At 46.1% G+C, this 18100-nt stretch overlaps 1 protein-coding gene across 2 annotated transcripts in view; it reads left to right on the plus strand.

The window, feature by feature from the left end:
* ARHGAP10 (Rho GTPase activating protein 10) overlaps positions 1 to 18100 on the plus strand; it is a 2208119-nt gene that overhangs the window by 2179101 nt on the left and 10918 nt on the right. The gene's annotated exons all lie outside the window — the stretch shown is intronic.

Genomic DNA, 18100 nt, shown 5'->3' on the forward strand with positions numbered 1-18100 from the left:
ACACATAGCAGAGTCTATGTGTGCAGGTGGCTGGATGTGTTCCTTAGACCTCAAGGATGTGTACCTGCATGTGCCCATTTACAAGCCGCATTGGATGTTTCTGCGGTTCACGGTCATGTCGTACTACTTCCAGTACACGGTTCTATGTTTCGGCTTGAACTCAGCTTCTGGACGAGTGGCTGCTGAAGGCGGGGTCACCCGCACCCGAGGGGATGATGCACTCCTGCCAGAGATTGGCAGATATTCTTCATCAGTTGGGGCTCTCCCTCAACCATAGAAAGACACAGTTGTGCCCCTCCCAAGATCTGGTCTTCCTAGGGTTGCATTGGAACACGTTGGTTCCGAAGGTGTTCCCCATGCCTGAGAGGCTCCTATCCCTTTGCAAGGCGATAGGGCACTTACTCTTATGTCCCGTCCCCTTTCCTCCATACTGCCTGGGCGTAATTGCCAAGGGACAGGAGATGGAACCTTTTCCACCAGAAAAAACCTTCTTCCCCATTAAAGTTAGAGGCACGCAGGGCCGCAGCCATGTGAGCATGTGCTGCCCTGACTCCTCCCTCCAGCGCGACACCTCGGTCCCCTTTTCCACATCGACTGGAACAGGCCGAATTCACCAGCGCTTCTGGGTTTGGCTTCGGCCGTGTAATTCCACATGCAGATACTTCTTCTCTTCTGTCTTTGTCTTTTTATCAATCGGGTACTCGGTCCTCAGGCGTCACGCTCCTCCGCGGCACATGTCGACTTCTACAGGGGTCAGTTGGTGTCCATCCTGCGACTGACTCTTTCCAACTTTAGACCCCCATGCCCTCTGCCTACGTTGCCTTGGCCCTGACTCCCGGTGCCTGCGGACTCGCGGTGCTTTGCCTTCTGTTGGGCCCCCGTCGCCGGGGCGCCCTCACAGGATTTAGAAGACCGCACAGACTTCTTCTTCTTCTCACCTGCTGGGCCCTTCTCGAGCCAGCTGGCGAGGCGGATCCGGCGATCCCTCAGAGTCTGTTCCGACAAGTTCTTGCAAAACACACAGTCCTTTTCCACGTGCGTCTTGTCTTCGTGAAGGCAGTAGAGACATCTCAAATGCTCATCCTCCTTGAAAACATTCTGTAACCCGTATCCTGGGCAGTTCCTGAACAGCTTGGATCCGGGTGTCGAGCTTCCCTTGTCCTGGGCCATGTCCACGAGGTAGGCCTCAGATCTTCTGGAATCCTCCAAGAAGCGTAACTTGACGAAACTTCGCCCTTGAGGGGCGTAGAAAATTCTGAAACGGGTCCCCGTTGATCGGAAGTAGAAGCGGTGGAGCTTGAGGCTCGATTGACTGAAAAAATGAGATTAAACTCTTTGAAAAAACGCAAAATGCAGTAAAAGCTCGAGAGCTATAGCACGAGGACTCCCAACACTTGAACGTGCAGTAAAAATCTGAGGATGGCTGCCAGGGGAGGGGCTTAGGGAGTGGGCAGTCATTGGCTGGGGGCAGTATGACCCAGAGACCAGTGATTGGTTACTACTAAGGAAGACAGATCAGAAATGAAACTGATACTGATTTTTTCTTTATTGAGGATTCCCAGCCTGACGGGGAATATTCATGAGCATGTGAATCCATGCCAGACCCATGCTGGAGAACAACAGTTACAGGTAAGTAACTTGTTCCTTCCTGAGGGGTTTCATGCCCATGCGGTCCTAGCTAACGCCACAGCCGTCACTTTTCAGAGACATGCTTCTGGGGATGTCATCAGCAAAGCGGCTACTTGGGCCACTCCGTCCACTTTCTGTAAGCACTATTCCTTGGATACCAGCTCAAGGTGCGATGCAGAGTTCGGTCAGGCGGTTCTGAAGAAACTTGTTCAGGTACCTTCCCCGTGTTGGGGATTCCCACAAGTGTGGAGGAAAGGGGACTATAGACTAGGAGTACTCTAGTCACTACCATGAGAAGCCTTAATTTCTTTAAGTAGGCATCACTGATTTAACATTTCTATATATACAGTTTCACCCCATAATTCTGAAACTAGAAACGGGCTGTGGTTTATGGTAACAGCTCAAACATATTCAAATAAAATGGAATCAAAATTGTCCCCTATGTAGTGGAAGCCATTACAATCAGATACACGGCTTGGAAAAATTATTCACAATGTGAGTAGGCTTGCCTCTGACAATTTTGCTACGATGTGGCACGCACACGATCACTCCTTAAGTCAATTACATATATTTCTCTATCTTAATCGTATATGACACATTGCTGCTTATCGGCAATTGTATTAAAATGTTCTCTTCAATTTAAACATTGCATTTCACTTGTTATTTTGTAGCAACCTATTCACACACCTGGACATGTACCTACTTCGAAATAAATACCTACTTCAGGGTGAATGTGGGGTTGTGGGTTTCTAGCATGTCTGCATACAATTTCAATACAAGCTAAAACAAATTGCCTCAGAATTTTACAGGTTTGGGTCTGAAATGCAGTGCTGTTAATTTAAAACGTACAGGATGTCTGTCTACCTACCCACACATTATTTTGTGCTTTTCTAATACGTGGCTCCTTTTAGGCAGAAACCTGTGCAGTTCCTTTAGGGAAAACACCAAAAGATTTAGGACTACAGGTGTTGGCAGTAAACCCACTTGGTAGCAGTCTGTACCACCCAGATTTACCTGGTAGCTGTGGCTGAGCAGTCAGACTTCTCTCAAGAAGAGTTAGCCAGTATGCAAAGTATACACAATAGGCACTCAGACACACCAATACAAGCAAACACTGACCAGAGCTTTAGTATCAAAGTATATAATTATTTATTTAAAAACACACTGTTTGAAACGCTCCAGCACTCTTGCTGTAAAACATTCTAAACAGTTACTATTGTAATATATACACCCCTTTTTCCTTATCAGATAAGTCTTAGTAAAACACCACTTATTTTCATACAGAGGTGAGCGCTTGACTAGATAGCACTCCAAGTTTGTGAAAAAGGGAGGGAAAAAGACAGAATATGGAAAGGTACACCACTCTTAGATTCAGGAACACTGTTAGCAAGGCAGAAGAGCAAAAGTCACTGGTGAGCCAAAGTCCAAAGGCTGGGCCTACTCTTAGAGAGAGCAGAGCACAAATGCGCCCAAGATCACACAGTTACACTAGGCTTAGAAAGTCTTGCAGGGAGTTCAAAAAGAGTTTAGAGAGGCTCAGGAAAGTTTAGCCAGGGTGTCCCAGGCCAACCCAGGTTCCAAAGCTGGGGACTAAATCTACCCCGTACAGTCGGTGGCAAGGGAAGCCAGGCGGGACACGGTACCTTAAGTGGGAAGGATCCTCCATCGGTGGCAGTTGTTCCTGGCCGTGGGTGCAAGTCGCGTCGTCGTCCAGGGGAAGAGAAGATCTCGACTTGGAGGAAAGATGAAGGTCGTTGCACTGCCAGGGAAGAAACCAGCCGCAGAGTTTTCCGGTTAAAGGTGGTACCTTTGTTTCGCGGTTGTGGTAAAACGTGGTATCCCGGTTGCCGGGGTGCTTGGCACAGGCAAGGTGGCCACGAGGTACGTCGGCAAGGCGAAAAGACGGTGAAACTGGTTATCCCCACCAGTCAAAGGAAGAAGACTCTCCGGCGGGAGATCTCCTCTGTCAGTGGGAAAAGTGGTGAGACGGTCCAGCAGGGCTCCAGCGGTGGTGTCATCGTGGCAGGTCGGCTCAGCTTCTCCCTCGTCGGATTCTTAGGTCCTGTGGCGACCTCTGAAGTTCCAGTCCCCAAAGCCCTGCTTTTATGCAGAAAACCTCCATTCACTCAGCCTAGCTGTCACTCAAACATGCTAAGTGGTGAGCCGGCTGGCTCACCACTTGGGCCAGTCAGGACGGAGTGCGACTTGAGTTGCCTAGGCAACTCAGTCCAGTGTGCCTAAATCCCCCTCCACCCCTCCTAAGTACCCCAGACAGAGTGGCACCACTTTGGAGGGCTTCTGTGGAGAAGGCCGCCAAAAAGTGGAACAAAGGGCTCGACTTGGGTTGGAGTCACAGAAGAGAACACAAACGCCATTTAAGAATCAAGTTTTGTGTATGTTCGAGGCTACCGTAAATAATTAAATAAAGATAGTAGCCTAAAACAATGGGAAATCCCATAGGAAAATATTTGCGGTTGAATATAAAAAGTAGTATCCACTGCCACCAGCCAAATCTCGATCAGGGGGGACAGAGACGTGCCCCCTCGACTAACAGACCCCGGGGCAATTGAATTGCCCCAGCCAGTACGTCCACAATATGATGGTTTGTACTGGTTCTGTTCAGAATTTAAGACTAGTAAAGTCAATGGTGACTTTACATGCCCTGGGAGACAGTAGTCAGTCCCAGGGTATGGAGTCTATACTGGGGGGTCACTATGACACCCCTGTGTTACTGCACTGAGGGTGCTGTGTAACACACATCACAAAAACACATGAAGCCCTATGGGGTAAAAGACCCCATAGCCCATTAAACACATCTAGATTCAAAGAAACACACTCAAATCATGTCCAAGTGTGAGGGTAAAAGAGTCTCACTCTTGGCAGGAGAAAAAAATAAACCCTAAAAATCCAGCAAAGCTGCTGGGGGACTCACTAGGTTAGGAAATTCAGCCTAAACAGAGAATTCTCCCTAACAGCTCCCACTGGAAGTGTCAAGAGAGAGGATGTTTTCAAATTAGCATTTATTTTCTAATGGGAATGGAATTAGGATGGCTAAACTCTCTATCACTTCACCAATTCCCTTTAAGTATGTGTGGCTTTCACAGATCAAACAATTGTTCATAAGGCTATGGTGCTGAACGACTTATCCACAGTCTGATGTTGATTATATAAGTGTGTATCATTTACCACATGTTGCAGTGCTGTTAAAAGTTCCCTGTTTTACACAGAGCAAAAGCTTTTTGGTTCTCATTGAATATAATGTCCCTCAGTTTTAATAAAATGAAATGATGTAACTCACGCTAGCAAACTACAATATCCTATTCTATGTCTGTGAATAATAACTTGTCAGCCCAGGCACTGTGTGTGCAGAGAGTGCTTTATTTTCTACATGCTTTGAAATCTCACTAGACTTTCATTATAATTGAAAGCACTGTTGTAGTTGACACTATTGGAAATGACCTCCCCAATTCCCTCACATCCCAAGGGCTAATCACTGCCATAATTCTAGGGGCGTTTACAATTATATTTGGGGAGTTTTCATACTTGAAATATTCCTTTTAAGTCGCTGATCCAGCAAGAACTGTTCCAGGGAATTCCCGGCACAAGCTCTCTCCTAGTCCCTTCCTCCCTTTTTCAGGAAAGCAGTTCTGCCTCAAATTAAGTTGGATCAGAATCCTTTATGGACAAGGCCCAAACTTCCAGATTTAGCACTCTAGTGGTGCTCTTCTTTCAGCTTTTAATTCTAGGCACAATTATATTCCCATCATGTTCCAGCTTTTTAAAATGTTCAATATTCCCACTCTGATGCCATGCTATTTGATAGGTGAAATCTTTCCATTGGCTTGCCTCATGGTCATGTACTCCTATAGAATACACACACCCAATCTTCATTGTTTGATTATAATGTCTGTAAATGTTTAAAGCGAAGGTGGTATCCCAATCTACTCTTAATGCTTTTGAATGCAAAATCAATGTGGTATATTTTCGCATATCAACATGACATATCGTTAAACTATGCATTTCTGTAATCCCCAGTCCACATAGACATCTAGATATGCTGCATTCATGTCTGACATATTAGTTCATTAAGTTATGAATATTAATAATAATTGTATTATAAAAAACCATAGACCATTTTGATGTAATGTTGTAGAAAAAAGTTGTAAAGTGTACATTTTGGCTGGTTTGTAACTGGCATGGTTTTAATTTTATAACAGACATAGTTTTCTGTGTATTAATATGTCATACTGCAAGATATTATGTAATTTAAATGTAATGAAAGCCTTGCATGTCCAGGCCTGCCCTCCACAAATAATTATCCAGAATTCGCTGACACAGGACCACCATTGTTTGAATACTCGTGTGACCATCTTTTAGTTCAAAAGTGCAACATTAAGTGCAATAAAATCTGTTTGAAGCTTGTCACAAGAAGAACAGAGTGGCTTGTCAAGAGGGTTGCCCTGACAGTTATCAGCGAGCAGACCATGAAATTCATCTCAAAGGAAATTTAATACATGTATATTGAAGTATTTATACTTAAACTAGGCTCCTGTGCAAGAAGCCTATTCAAAATGGCCATTTGTCGGTGGGTTTTAATGGCTTTTTCATGATTGAAGCACACAATACATCTTTCCATTCCAAATGTCGCTGGCAAGTCTCATGGAGACATAAGCCACCCTCATTGAAATATGTAAGGAGGGCAGAAGTGAAGTTTTTGCTGTTGGTCGGTTCAAGAAGAAAGCAAAACCTGCATTGCCAAAGCCATCTCAATGCCTCTATTAATTGTATGTGCATGAAGGGCGTATTTATTTCTATTCTATTGACAAACTGTAAATCATTCTGATTAAATATTCTCTATACTTCACTACTGTGTTTACATAACGTGAATAAGAATCACATTACAATTTAAGCACTGCCAAAATGAAAATGGGATACTGCAGTGTTTCATTTTAAGCACATACCAACATTTTTGATTAATAGTATTACAAGTGAATACATAGACAAGAGTTATTTTCAACATTAATACTGTTTTCCAAGTTTGCAACTGGCGCTGTTTTTCTTTAGCTTTCTGTAGCTTGTTCTCATGTAATAAACTGTGTCATGTGATGTCTCTCAAAGAAGCAAGTAACTGGTGAGAGAGGTTAATGAATAAAGTGATGTATTATTTTTGGTGCCTCTCGCTATACATTGAGGCAGTCTCCATGACTTAGGTTAGGTGCTGTCCATTATGTGAGGTAGCACCTATTCACTTGCTTTGTCTGCACAATATTTCACCATACGATTGAATCATATGTGCCACACTTAAAGAAGCAGTACAGCTTTTCAGCGCCTCTTTCTTTAGTTGATTGTTTTTGGGTTCCATTTATGGCAACAATATCATTAAGTATGAGGGACTGGGAAATGTGATTCAGCCACAACCGAAGAAACTGGCAGCCAGGGGGTGAAGTACGGGTGATGTAGGTGGCCGCTGGATCTTTATGTTCTTTCCTGAAGCAGAGCCCAACATGATGCTATGCGTATGTTGTTATGGAGTTACCTGACTGCTGCTGGCAAGATGACATACTGAAAGTTGGTTAACATCCCTAGAATATGAAATTATTGTACCAATAATTACCTCACCTGTTTTGTCCCATGACATATGAGATGTTGCAATACTGCTAGTTGCAGAGGTAGAGGTGAGCATGCCAGTAATGACTGCAAACAGACCTATGCAGTTTGGCTAGTTGCACACATTAGTGTGGCTCAATGGAATGTTCTGACAAGCATTCCCAGGCTACTGGGTATTCCCAGTTGGTAACTTCACCAGCTGTGGAGCACATTTTTCCATACAGATGCTATTTTCTCCAGCCCTGGTGCACAGCTTTCCGTATGTACTGTTTGTGTAGGAACGGCAAGGAGCAATGACTACAGTATCAGTAGAAAGAGGACTCTAGTTGGAATAAGCAGTATCTGCTTTGCGTTATTGATCAACACCAGTCATGAAAAGCTATGCTCCACGGGGAATGCGATTAATACCAGGACCACAGGGCCATATGCTGAACTTGAAAATTCACTGGATTCTCATAAACAGCAAGATGGCAGGATTACTGATGTTAGATGATTGTGTTTCCAGATTGGAGGACAGCTTGGAAGGACTTGAGCAATTGGAGTATAAGGTGATGCAGCTGAAAGCAACACACACTGACTTAGAGGTCAAAAGTTGCTGCAGCAACATATGCCTGTTTGGGATATGTACGAATTTAGAAGATAAAGATGCTGTGAGTTTATGGAAACTTTGTTGAGAAATTACTTACGGTCAGCTGTGGCGAACCTATTGGTTATTTCCCTTCTTACCTACTTAAGGACACTATTCCAATCCTAAGGATCAAAGACAACAAAAGGGTTTGCCATACTCTTCCCCCCCTTTAACATAAAGCTGCAACATCAAGTAAAACAGCCTTGTAGTACTGGGATGTGGAGGCACTGCAGCAGAGAAGAGTCAGCAACGTTCTAGTTGTTGCTCAGCTAATGAAAATATTCGTCCATTAAAAATGGAAGAGGGACAAATCAAAACACACAGCAGTAGTAGTAGTAGTAGTAGTAGTAGCTGGAGCAGTGGCGGACGTAGACGCAGTGCGTGGAGAGGAAGTAATTTTCAAAGGGGTTATAGCAGTAGATGGGGACTCTGTAGTAACAGGGGCTGGAAGGAGAAAGACAGCAACCAGGAAGAACAGGAAGACCTGTGTGGGTTGTGGAAGCAGAGGAAGAAAGGGGGAGGGCACGGCTCCCTAAAATATCAACTTTTAAATTACCCCAGGAAGCCACTACCCCAGCCAGAGTGACGGCGGAAACCAGGGCAGGGGAGAGTGATTCCACCTCCATTGGCTGGGACAGAATAGGGCTACTTGGGGGCCGCCGGAAGGCGGGGAGGCTCATCTGAATGAGTTATAGGACTTGCCAAACCCCAATACCACGCTGGGAGGTGGGATGCAGTAATGCAAGTGATACTGTGTTCATCAAAATAGTGAACTGGGACCTCGCCGAGAGCAGCAGGAAAGGCCTGCAGGCACCCGAACCCAGTGAACACAGATACGCCAAGCCCAATAATCACTGTAAGGAGAAAGCTGCGACTAGAACACTGGTATCGTTCATAATGGGAACTGAGGGACTTCAGCCGACCTGGTTGCCAGGAAGGCACTGCTGCTCCTTGGATCGGGTGGAACGTGGCTGTACACAGACGGTAACGGTTTCAAGGCGCGCCGGGAAGTCCAGCTCATGGCTTGTGTGGCAACGGCAACCACACAACAAACTCAACGTTGCAGTTGGCAGAAGCGGAGAGAGGGAATCTACAGGAGGGGTGAGGAGGGGGTGGGGGGGGAGTGGGGGGGTTATGTGTGTGTGTGTGGTTAGGGAATAAAAAGGTCCACCTGAAAGGGGAATATATTCAGTGGACAGGTGGAAGAAACTGACACCAACCCTTATAGAGTATACCTTCCCTCGCAGAGACAAGTGAAAATAACATAAACACTTGTTTATGTAGAACAAAGCTTTGGGGACACCTACACACTGTGAAGATTAGCATACATGACAGGCTCACAGTAGGCAGCGTGAAGCAAATAGTAAAAAGGGTGCTGAGAACCCAAACTAACATTTATAGAGCAGAAACAAAGACCAGGGAAGGGTATGTTCCCCTGGCACCTATAGACCGGGGCCGGGTTGGTTCCCCTGGCATGCTAAGACAAGGGAAGGGTTTGTTCGCCTGAGACACAAAGACCAGACAACAGTTTGTTCCCCTGCCATCTACTGGATAAAGAATGCACAGGGATCACTAAGCCTAATAGGCAGTGAGGCAATGTTGTTAGAAGAAAGACTGCGGGAAGCAAGCCAACTTATTATTTGTTTGACCTGGTATTAGTTTTGAGAATGAGGGTCAGAATAGGTTTCGGACACAGGCCTCTGGACATTTCTTTGTTTGACATCCTGATGACGGTCACTTTGAGTTTTGTTGAGACAGGGATACCCCTCATAGGGGTAGGGACAGGTAGCCCTTTTTCCCGCCCCTCTTATTATTTGAATAAAACTATTTGTGAAACCAACCACGCAGTGTCCGTCTCCTTACTTTGGGTACCTCACACAGCGTTCACCTCAACTGCAAATACAAATGGCCTATATGCTCCAGCTGTACGCCCCTCCTAAAAAGATATACAAAGGCAGTTTGTCTTCTTCAGCATCAACAATCAATCCTAGAACTAGCAAACAAGAAGAATACTTTTGAATATAACCTCAAACTACATTTTAGCAGACTTTTCCTGAGCTACAATGGAGAAACGGAAGGTCTTTTTCAGCTTATGGCTGGATATTAGAAACTGACATCTTAAATATGGCTTGTTAAAGCCAGGTCTCATGATTGTTAGTTAGGATTTTCTCTCGGTTACATGGAGAGGTTTTAGAAAAATTGCCCAGTATTGTTATGTAAGGTTTCTACCAAGTTATTCCTGGATCTCGCAATATTAAAATGGGGAGCAGCCTGCTTCACTCTTGGGAAGGGAGAGGTTTGCTTCTAATGTATAGCTTGCATACACATACAGCAAAGCATTGGCAACACAGAATATGTACTGAAAATATCCCCTTTTATATAGATGTATATAAAAGTAAAGTATACAATTACAGTTAACTAGTTTGGTTCAAAGATTAGTAAGAAAAGAAGTAATGCACACCTACACGGCACACACCACAATTGAAATCCCCAGCAGAATGTTCTTTGCATAAGTTTAAATGCTTCAGCCTTTTTTAGGAGACTTTAAATATGTTATAAAATCCTGCCAATGCAAACAACCTTTAAAAACCAAACCTGTGTATGAAAAATATCAATGTCCCTTAAAACCCCAAACCCCCTTCCAAACCAATCCTGAAGTACACATGTAACAGTAGGCAAAATCATTAAGTAAGTTTAGTTAGTTTTACGTAGTTCGGAAAGGTTTGTTCACTGGGCTTAATGGCACAAAGTCTGCAGGAAACTTGCGTTTCTTTTTTTTAAACTTTCTTTATAAGCACACTTGGAAGCACTTGTCACATTATATCAAGATAGTAGCAACACAGAGGGAACATAAAGATTACAGACGATGGTTTTCAGGGGGTCTGTTGCATCTTGACATAGTTTGTAATAGGTATAGTCTCAGTGTGGCCCATATGTCCTTAGGCCAGTAATTGAGCGGTTGCATGCCTATCCATTGGTTGTCCGTGTCGTTTGCCCACACTACATCACTCAACTAGTGGCCTTTATTGGGGGCTTTTGTGCTTGTCCACCTTAGCAGAATACAACGTTTTGCCAACAATAGACACAACTTCACAAATGTACTCGTAGCAGATGTGGGCGGGTCAAGGATGTGCAAGAGGCACAGTAGGGGGGTGGGTTCGACCGGTTTACATAACATCTCAGATAACATTGCACATACATCTTTCCAAAAAGGGGCTAGCATGGGGCAGTCCCAGATCATGTGGAAATGTTTAGCATTTGGGAATCTAAAGAGCCAGCATTTCCAGTCCCCTTATTGGAGAATAAATGTAGCCGGCTAAGAGTCTAGTGGAACCAGTTCAACACCTTTAATTGGATCAATCGGAACTGTGAATTATGACACCTTACGTGTCTGTGAACACATGCCACTCCTGAGGTCATTGCTAATCTCTAGCTGGAGGTCCAACACCCACTTGTCCCATGCTTTACAGAGAGGAGTGTCAGAGCGGGCTTGGGTCAGTTGGTATAGGGTCGACACTCGGCTACGGGTGTCATGTGCGGACAGGATGAACCTAAGGAGTGAATCGCTGTCTGGTTCCACTGGAAAGGCGCGCCACAGTTTCTTACATACTTTATAGGCCAGCGTAGTGCAGCCAGTGCGAGGACCCCCGCGCCTCAGTGCTGGTATCTCAGCGGCATGAATTAAGTTACCCCCGGTATATAACGATCCCACCGTATGGTATCCGTGTTGTATCCAATCTTTTTGTGAACTTGTGTCTAAATGTGGTAGTGAGGGAACGCAGTTCTAGGGGGGAACGTTTTCATGGTAAGGATTCAGGATGCCCACCTCTGCCCACGTTTTACGCCATGCCAGTACACTAGCATAGTCGAAATCGCAATCACCCGCAAATCCTCTTGGCAAAACTAATGATCGGAGGTCCCTGTCTCCCGCTGAGTGTCTCTCCAGTTGTACATGGGGAGGAGGGGTGCCATCCCCAAACCAAGCAGTTGTAAATTGTGCCTGCGCAGCCATCCAATATCGACAGAAATTCAGCGCTGCGAGCCCCCCCTCTCTTGTGGCGGGGTTAATGTATCCCATTTGAATCATAGTGCCCCGGAGTGCCAAACAAATTTGGATATTTCGCTGTTCAACTGTTAAAAAAAAGATGTGCCCAGGCCATAGGGGTATATTGAGAAAAAAATATAAGAGTTTAGGCGGTACGATCATTTTTCATAGCACTGTTTTACCTGCAATCGTGATGGATAGATTTGACCATGTTTCGAGCTTAGTTCGCAGATGGGTCATGTATGTGGTGTAATTGTAGTCGTGTAACGCGGGGCAGTAACATGCCACCATCACCCCCAAGTAACGTATGGAATCAGAGGTCCATTTGAAGCCTAGTAAGTCTGGAAGAGGAGTGGTTGTGTCTGTAAGGGCGAAGAGTTCTGATTTTGCACAGTTGACCCGGAGCCCTGAAACCTCCCCAAATAACAGGATATGTTGCATTATGGGTCCCAGGTGTTCATCGGGGTTACGGATATACAGCAGTGCATCGTCCGCTTAAAGATGCATTATTTGTGGGTCTCCCGCTATTCTGATCCCTATGTGGCTATGTCTGAGATTAATTGTATCTGCCATTAGTTCTATAACAATGACAAATATTAGAGGGGAGAAGTCGCATTCTTGGTGGGTACCCCTCACTATCTCAAATTGTGAGGAGGCTATCCCATTTGTGCTAACCATGGCCACCTGCACTGTGTAGAGGAGGAACCTCGGTCCAAACCCGCATTTCAGTAATACAGAGTACTTGAACTGCCAGGACACAGAATTAAATGCCTTTTGAATATCGAGTGTGGCAGCCACTGCCTGGAACTCCGGATTGATACGCGCCAATATATTAAATAGCCACCTTAGCTGCAGTGCTGTGGACCTCCCTGGAATAAATCCTGATTCATCTGGTCGAACAATATATGGCATAGCTGCCATCAGTCGAGTGGCCAACATTTTTGCGAACACCTTAACGTTTGTGGTGATTAGCGAGAGGGGGTGTTAGGAACCGCATTGGTTGGCTGGTTTGTCTGGTTTCAGCAACACCTCGACCACTGCTTCCCGCATACTACCGCAGAGTATCTGCGATGGCAGAGATTCTTGCCAAACCTGCAACAGTTGAGGGGCGAGTGTCCCTTTATAGCACCTATATAGTTCGGCCGAAAGGCCATCAGTACCCAGGGATTTGCCAGTTGGAAGACTGTCAATTGCTTAGTTAATCTCCGACCGCAAAATCGGGAGTTGCAGCAGGTCTCTGGTCTGCCGTGAGAGCTGGCTGAGTGGAAGAGCGTCAAGGAATGCATTGACATTCTTTAATTGTGCATGTGTCTTTGTTGGCATAGAGGTCGGTGTAAAACTGGGTGAAAACTCTAGTAGCTTACCTGGCCTATCCCCCTCCCCGTACTTCCTAGCGAACAGTGGGGCATCAAAAAACGTCACTGCTCTCTCTCTCTCCGCATGTGTTCTAAATGTGTCTAAGGGTTCCTTTATTTGAGCTAGGATAACCGTGGGGGGTCGGCCTCGAGGCCTTTTTCCAGTACTTTCGTTCTCGCATTGATCTATACTGCGCTGGATCGGTTTTAGGACACTAAACTCTGAGGCCATTGAAATCCCTCTGATGTAGACCTTAAAGGCCTCTCCGACCACACCGGGTGAAGTCACCGATCCCACAGTTGGATATGGTCATCTATAATGGATGCAAATACAGCATCCTGCAGTGCCGATGGTTTCAAGCGCCAGTTGTTACAGGACTTGGAAAATGATGGTAATGATAGGGTAATGCTGACAGGGGAATGGTCGAAGTAGATGCGTGGAAACATATGCGTGTTTGAGACTCCTCCAAGTAGCGTGTCTGAAAAGGGCCACATATCAATGCGGGAGGAAGAGTCGTGAACTGATGAGTAGGAGGAGAATGAGCGGACGTCGGTATGTAAAGTTCTCCAGACGTCCACTAGTCCCAGGGAGTGCATACCCTCCCTGATAACTTGCACTGTGGACTAGATCGCCCACCACAATTGCCCCCTCAGTCACAGGCAATACCCCCACCCATGGTCCGACCACCACACCATCACCTTTAACATCCCCACCACCACAACCAAATCCCGCCCCACCCAGCCCTTACCACTAGCCCTCACAAGAAGTGCCCGCCAACTCACCATAGAAAGACTCCTACCCTTCCTAGAGGGACCTGACTTCCGACACCACTTCTCCGATAACCCAGAAACCCTGGCCAAAAACTACGATACTGCCATCACGGCTGCAATCAATGCTATCGCCCCACTTAAACCACACCCACTAGCCGCACCAATGCGTGGTACACCCAAGACCTTCTCAAACTGCGCACAGACAAACGAGCAGCACTAGCGCAATGGCAAAAATCTCAAGATGTTAAAGACAAACTTATCTTCAAATCCCTCGCATATGAATATAAGAAAGCCATCATCAAAGCCAAAGCCAAATCATTTGAAGATAGAATCGCTGAGGTCAAATCGAACACCAAGGAAATGTTCGCCATATTTAGAGAACTCGAGACCCCCTACACCCACCCCCCAAAACTTCACCAAAGATAAAGCATGGTGTGATGGCATCCAAACAGCCAATGTAACAAGATTAGCTCTCTCCAAGCCAAAATTTTGAACACCAAACTAACGCTGCCCATCCCTCCTATCCCCTCCCCAACCCCCCCACTCTCCTCACCCACAGAGCCCCCCCCCTACCTTCTCATTCAAAACCATCCAGAAAAAAGACATGATCAACATCCTGAAAAACATAAAACCCTCCAACTGCAAAGGGGACCCCTGCCCCGCCTCCATCATCAAAGACTGCACAGACACCCTGGCTCCCTTCCTAACGGCCTTCGTCAACGCCTCCTTCACCACAGGGAGAGTCCCCTCATGCCTCAAGGAAGCATGGGTCCGACCTCTCATTAAAAAAAAAACACACTTGACCCCACCTCCCCTAATAACTACCACCCCATCACCACAGTCCCATTCCTCCTCAAGATTCTAGACAAAGCAGCCTACCTGCAGGTCCAGCACTTCCTTGAAGAACACAACCTCCTAGGACTGAGACAACCCGGCTTTCGCCCTAGACACGGGACCGAGACGCCCTACTCGACCTCAAAAACCAAATGGATGAGGCAAGGGACCAAGGGAAACCTGTCCTGCTCCTTCTCCTCTATCTCTCTGCTGCTTTTGATCTTGTAGATCACAACATCCTCTGCCATCACCTCACCTCCACAGCCAACTTCTCCCAAGAAGCCACCACATGGATCACCTCTTTCCTCCAAGGCAGGACCATGCAGGTCTTCTCTGACCTAGCCACCGCACCACCCACCATCATGCTATGTGGTGTGCCCCAAGTCTCCTGCCTCTCCCCCACCCTCTACAACATCTTTACCCGCCCCCTCTTCCTCATCCTTGACGCCATGGGCATCTCTTACACCAACTACGCCGACGACACTCAGATCCTTCTCACATTAACAGGCGACTATGACACTGACTGTGCGACTCAACGACTTATATAACACAATCCAAATGTGGATGGCTATCAACGGCCTCTGTCTTAACTCTGATAAAACTGAGCTCCTACTCGTAGGATCCCCTGACACCCTCAAGAAACTTGACGCCCTGTTTAGCCACTTTACTATTGACTCAATCAGAATTCCAGTACTAGACACAGTAAAAACATTAGGGGTCTATCTAGACTCCAACTTATCCATGACCAGGCAAGTAAATGCAATCGCCTCCTCTGCTGCTTACCATGCTAATCTACTCAACGCAATCAGACCTTATCTGTCAAAAGACTCATGCACCAACATAGCCAGAGCCATAACTGGCTCGCGGCTAGATTACTGCAATGTTCTTTTCCTAGGGACCTCCAACAAAAACCTTCAGAAGTTGCAAGTAATCCAGAACAACGCCCTGCGTGCTGCACAAGGCATTGCCAAGAGAGAGCACATCACTGCCGCCAGAAAAGCATCCCATTGGCTCCCCATAAAGGAAAGGATCATATTCAAAGCGCTAAGTATCACCCACAAATGCATCCACCTCTCGGCCCCAGTGTACCTATCCCAGAAAATCCACCGGGTCTCCTCCATGAGACCAGCTAGGACACCATATGCCAAAATGCTTTCTGTACCTAGGGTAAAAAGAGCTAGAGCAGGGGGCGCCAGCTTCCCTTACCTTGCTGCCTTACACTGGAACACCCTTCCCACCTCTCTGAGAGCTGAACCTTCACTGACTGCTTTCCGCAAAGCCATGAAAACTTCCTTGTTCACCTAACCAACACATATGTTCAAGCTCTCATGTATGATGTATTATGCTGTATGATACCTCCTATCGCTGAACACAGGATCCTGCCTCACTGTAACCAAAGGCACAACCTGTACCCATTGTAACTAAGTGCCTCTACAAGTAACAGCGCCACAATGCCCCTGGGCTGGCTGCGCGCTATATAAATGTAATAAATAAATAACTTGACTGGATCGTGTGAGAGCCCTTTGTGTTTGCGAGGATCTGTCAAGGTTGAAGTCCAGAATAGTGTTGAAATCTCACCCACACAATATAGGGATCAGGGGATAACGGGCAGGTTCCTCCATTACCTCGGTATAAAATTTTGTCTCGTTCATGTTCGGGCCATAGATAATCATAATTAACACTTCCCTCCCTGCAAGTAGGCCGTACACCAGCACATATCTACCCAGTGAGTCAATTTTCATATGTTTATATTGGAAAGGGAGGGATCTATGAACCAACATCATAACCCCCCAGGATTGTGTGGAGTGAGAGGTATAATATCGATTCCCACCCCAGTTCCTGACAAACCCCTCACACTTTCTGGAGAGGGCATGGGTTTCCTGTAAGTACAGGATGTTAGCTTTGTGTCTCTCACAGTAGAGTTGAATTTTCCGGTGCATAATTGGGTTCCCCAGTCCACGCACATTCCAGATAAGGCAGGTTATGTCTCCCATTTTGATGTAATAGTGTAATGTCTCCCCTTCCCATGCCATAATGTAGAGGTCTCTCTGCGCCCACCCCCTTCCTAGTTGCAAACATAGTGTGCTCCAAGTGCTTTTTAACCAACTTTAACTTCAATCCCCCCCCAACTGGGGCAATGATTACCCATAGAGAACCTTCCCAACTTAAAACACAACATTGCTTGGGGTCACTGAAGCATGGACTCATTTGGGCTGCCATTGAGCTTAAGAACAAGGACAATACAGAAAAGGATCAAACTGTGTATACTTTGATCATAGTTGTACCCCCAGAGGGGTGGCGTAGTGGCCACACACGGTTAGAATAGGGTAGAGCCCCCCTCTTTACGTTCTCGTCGACCATGTCATGGCCTTTGTGGCATGTGTGGTAAACCTCCAATAGCGTACACCAGACCAAGAATGAGGAATCGGTGCCGCAGATTTAGTCTCTGAGTCCTATGACTAGTCGGTGTCTCTGGGTGCCAGTAGAGTTTCATCCAGGAACTTCATGGCTTTGCCTGGCATTTTGAAAAAGAAAGTTTTGTTATTCCATTCGATTCTCAGCTTGGCAGGGAACAGCATTGCATACTTCATGTTGTTATCCTTCAGTCGTTTCTTCACCGTTAGGAAAGACTTCCTCTCGCTGAATCGCAACAGAGAAATCAGGATAGATATGAATTCGGTTAGATCCCAACATCAAATCGCCCTGCTCGCGGGCTGCTCGGAGGATAGCATCTCAGTCTCGATAATTAAGTATGCAGCCGATTCTAGGGCTTGGAGGGGCCCAGGGTCTCGGTTTGGGGCCATTCGATGGCGAATTGTGAAGATAGTGCTGGGTCCCCCAGTATTGGTAGTAGGATGGTTTCTATCTGCTGCTCCAGGGAAGATTCTGAATTACTTACTCTCGGGGACTCTGATGATCCGAAGGTTGTCTCGTCAGGATCTCGACTCCAGGTCATCAGTCTTCCTTTCAACCTGGAGCACCCGCCTAGTTAGGGTCGTGAGTTCCCCTCTCATGGTGGATATTGAGTCTTCCACTGAGCCCACATTGCCATCTGTTTCAGACAGACATTGTTCTATTTTGTCGATGCCAGATTTTATAGAGTCTATGGTGCTCGTCAATTCATCAAGTTAACTATGCACTTTAGAAAATCCCTCTTGCATACATGCCATTGTGCGTTGAATTTCTGAGGATTCAGGTAAGGAGGGTTATGAATTCATGCTGGAGGAGGCC

Source organism: Ambystoma mexicanum, chromosome 6q (genome assembly GCF_040938575.1).
Source record: "Ambystoma mexicanum isolate Mex_15411 chromosome 6q, UKY_AmexF1_1, whole genome shotgun sequence".
Taxonomy (NCBI): domain Eukaryota; kingdom Metazoa; phylum Chordata; class Amphibia; order Caudata; family Ambystomatidae; genus Ambystoma; species Ambystoma mexicanum.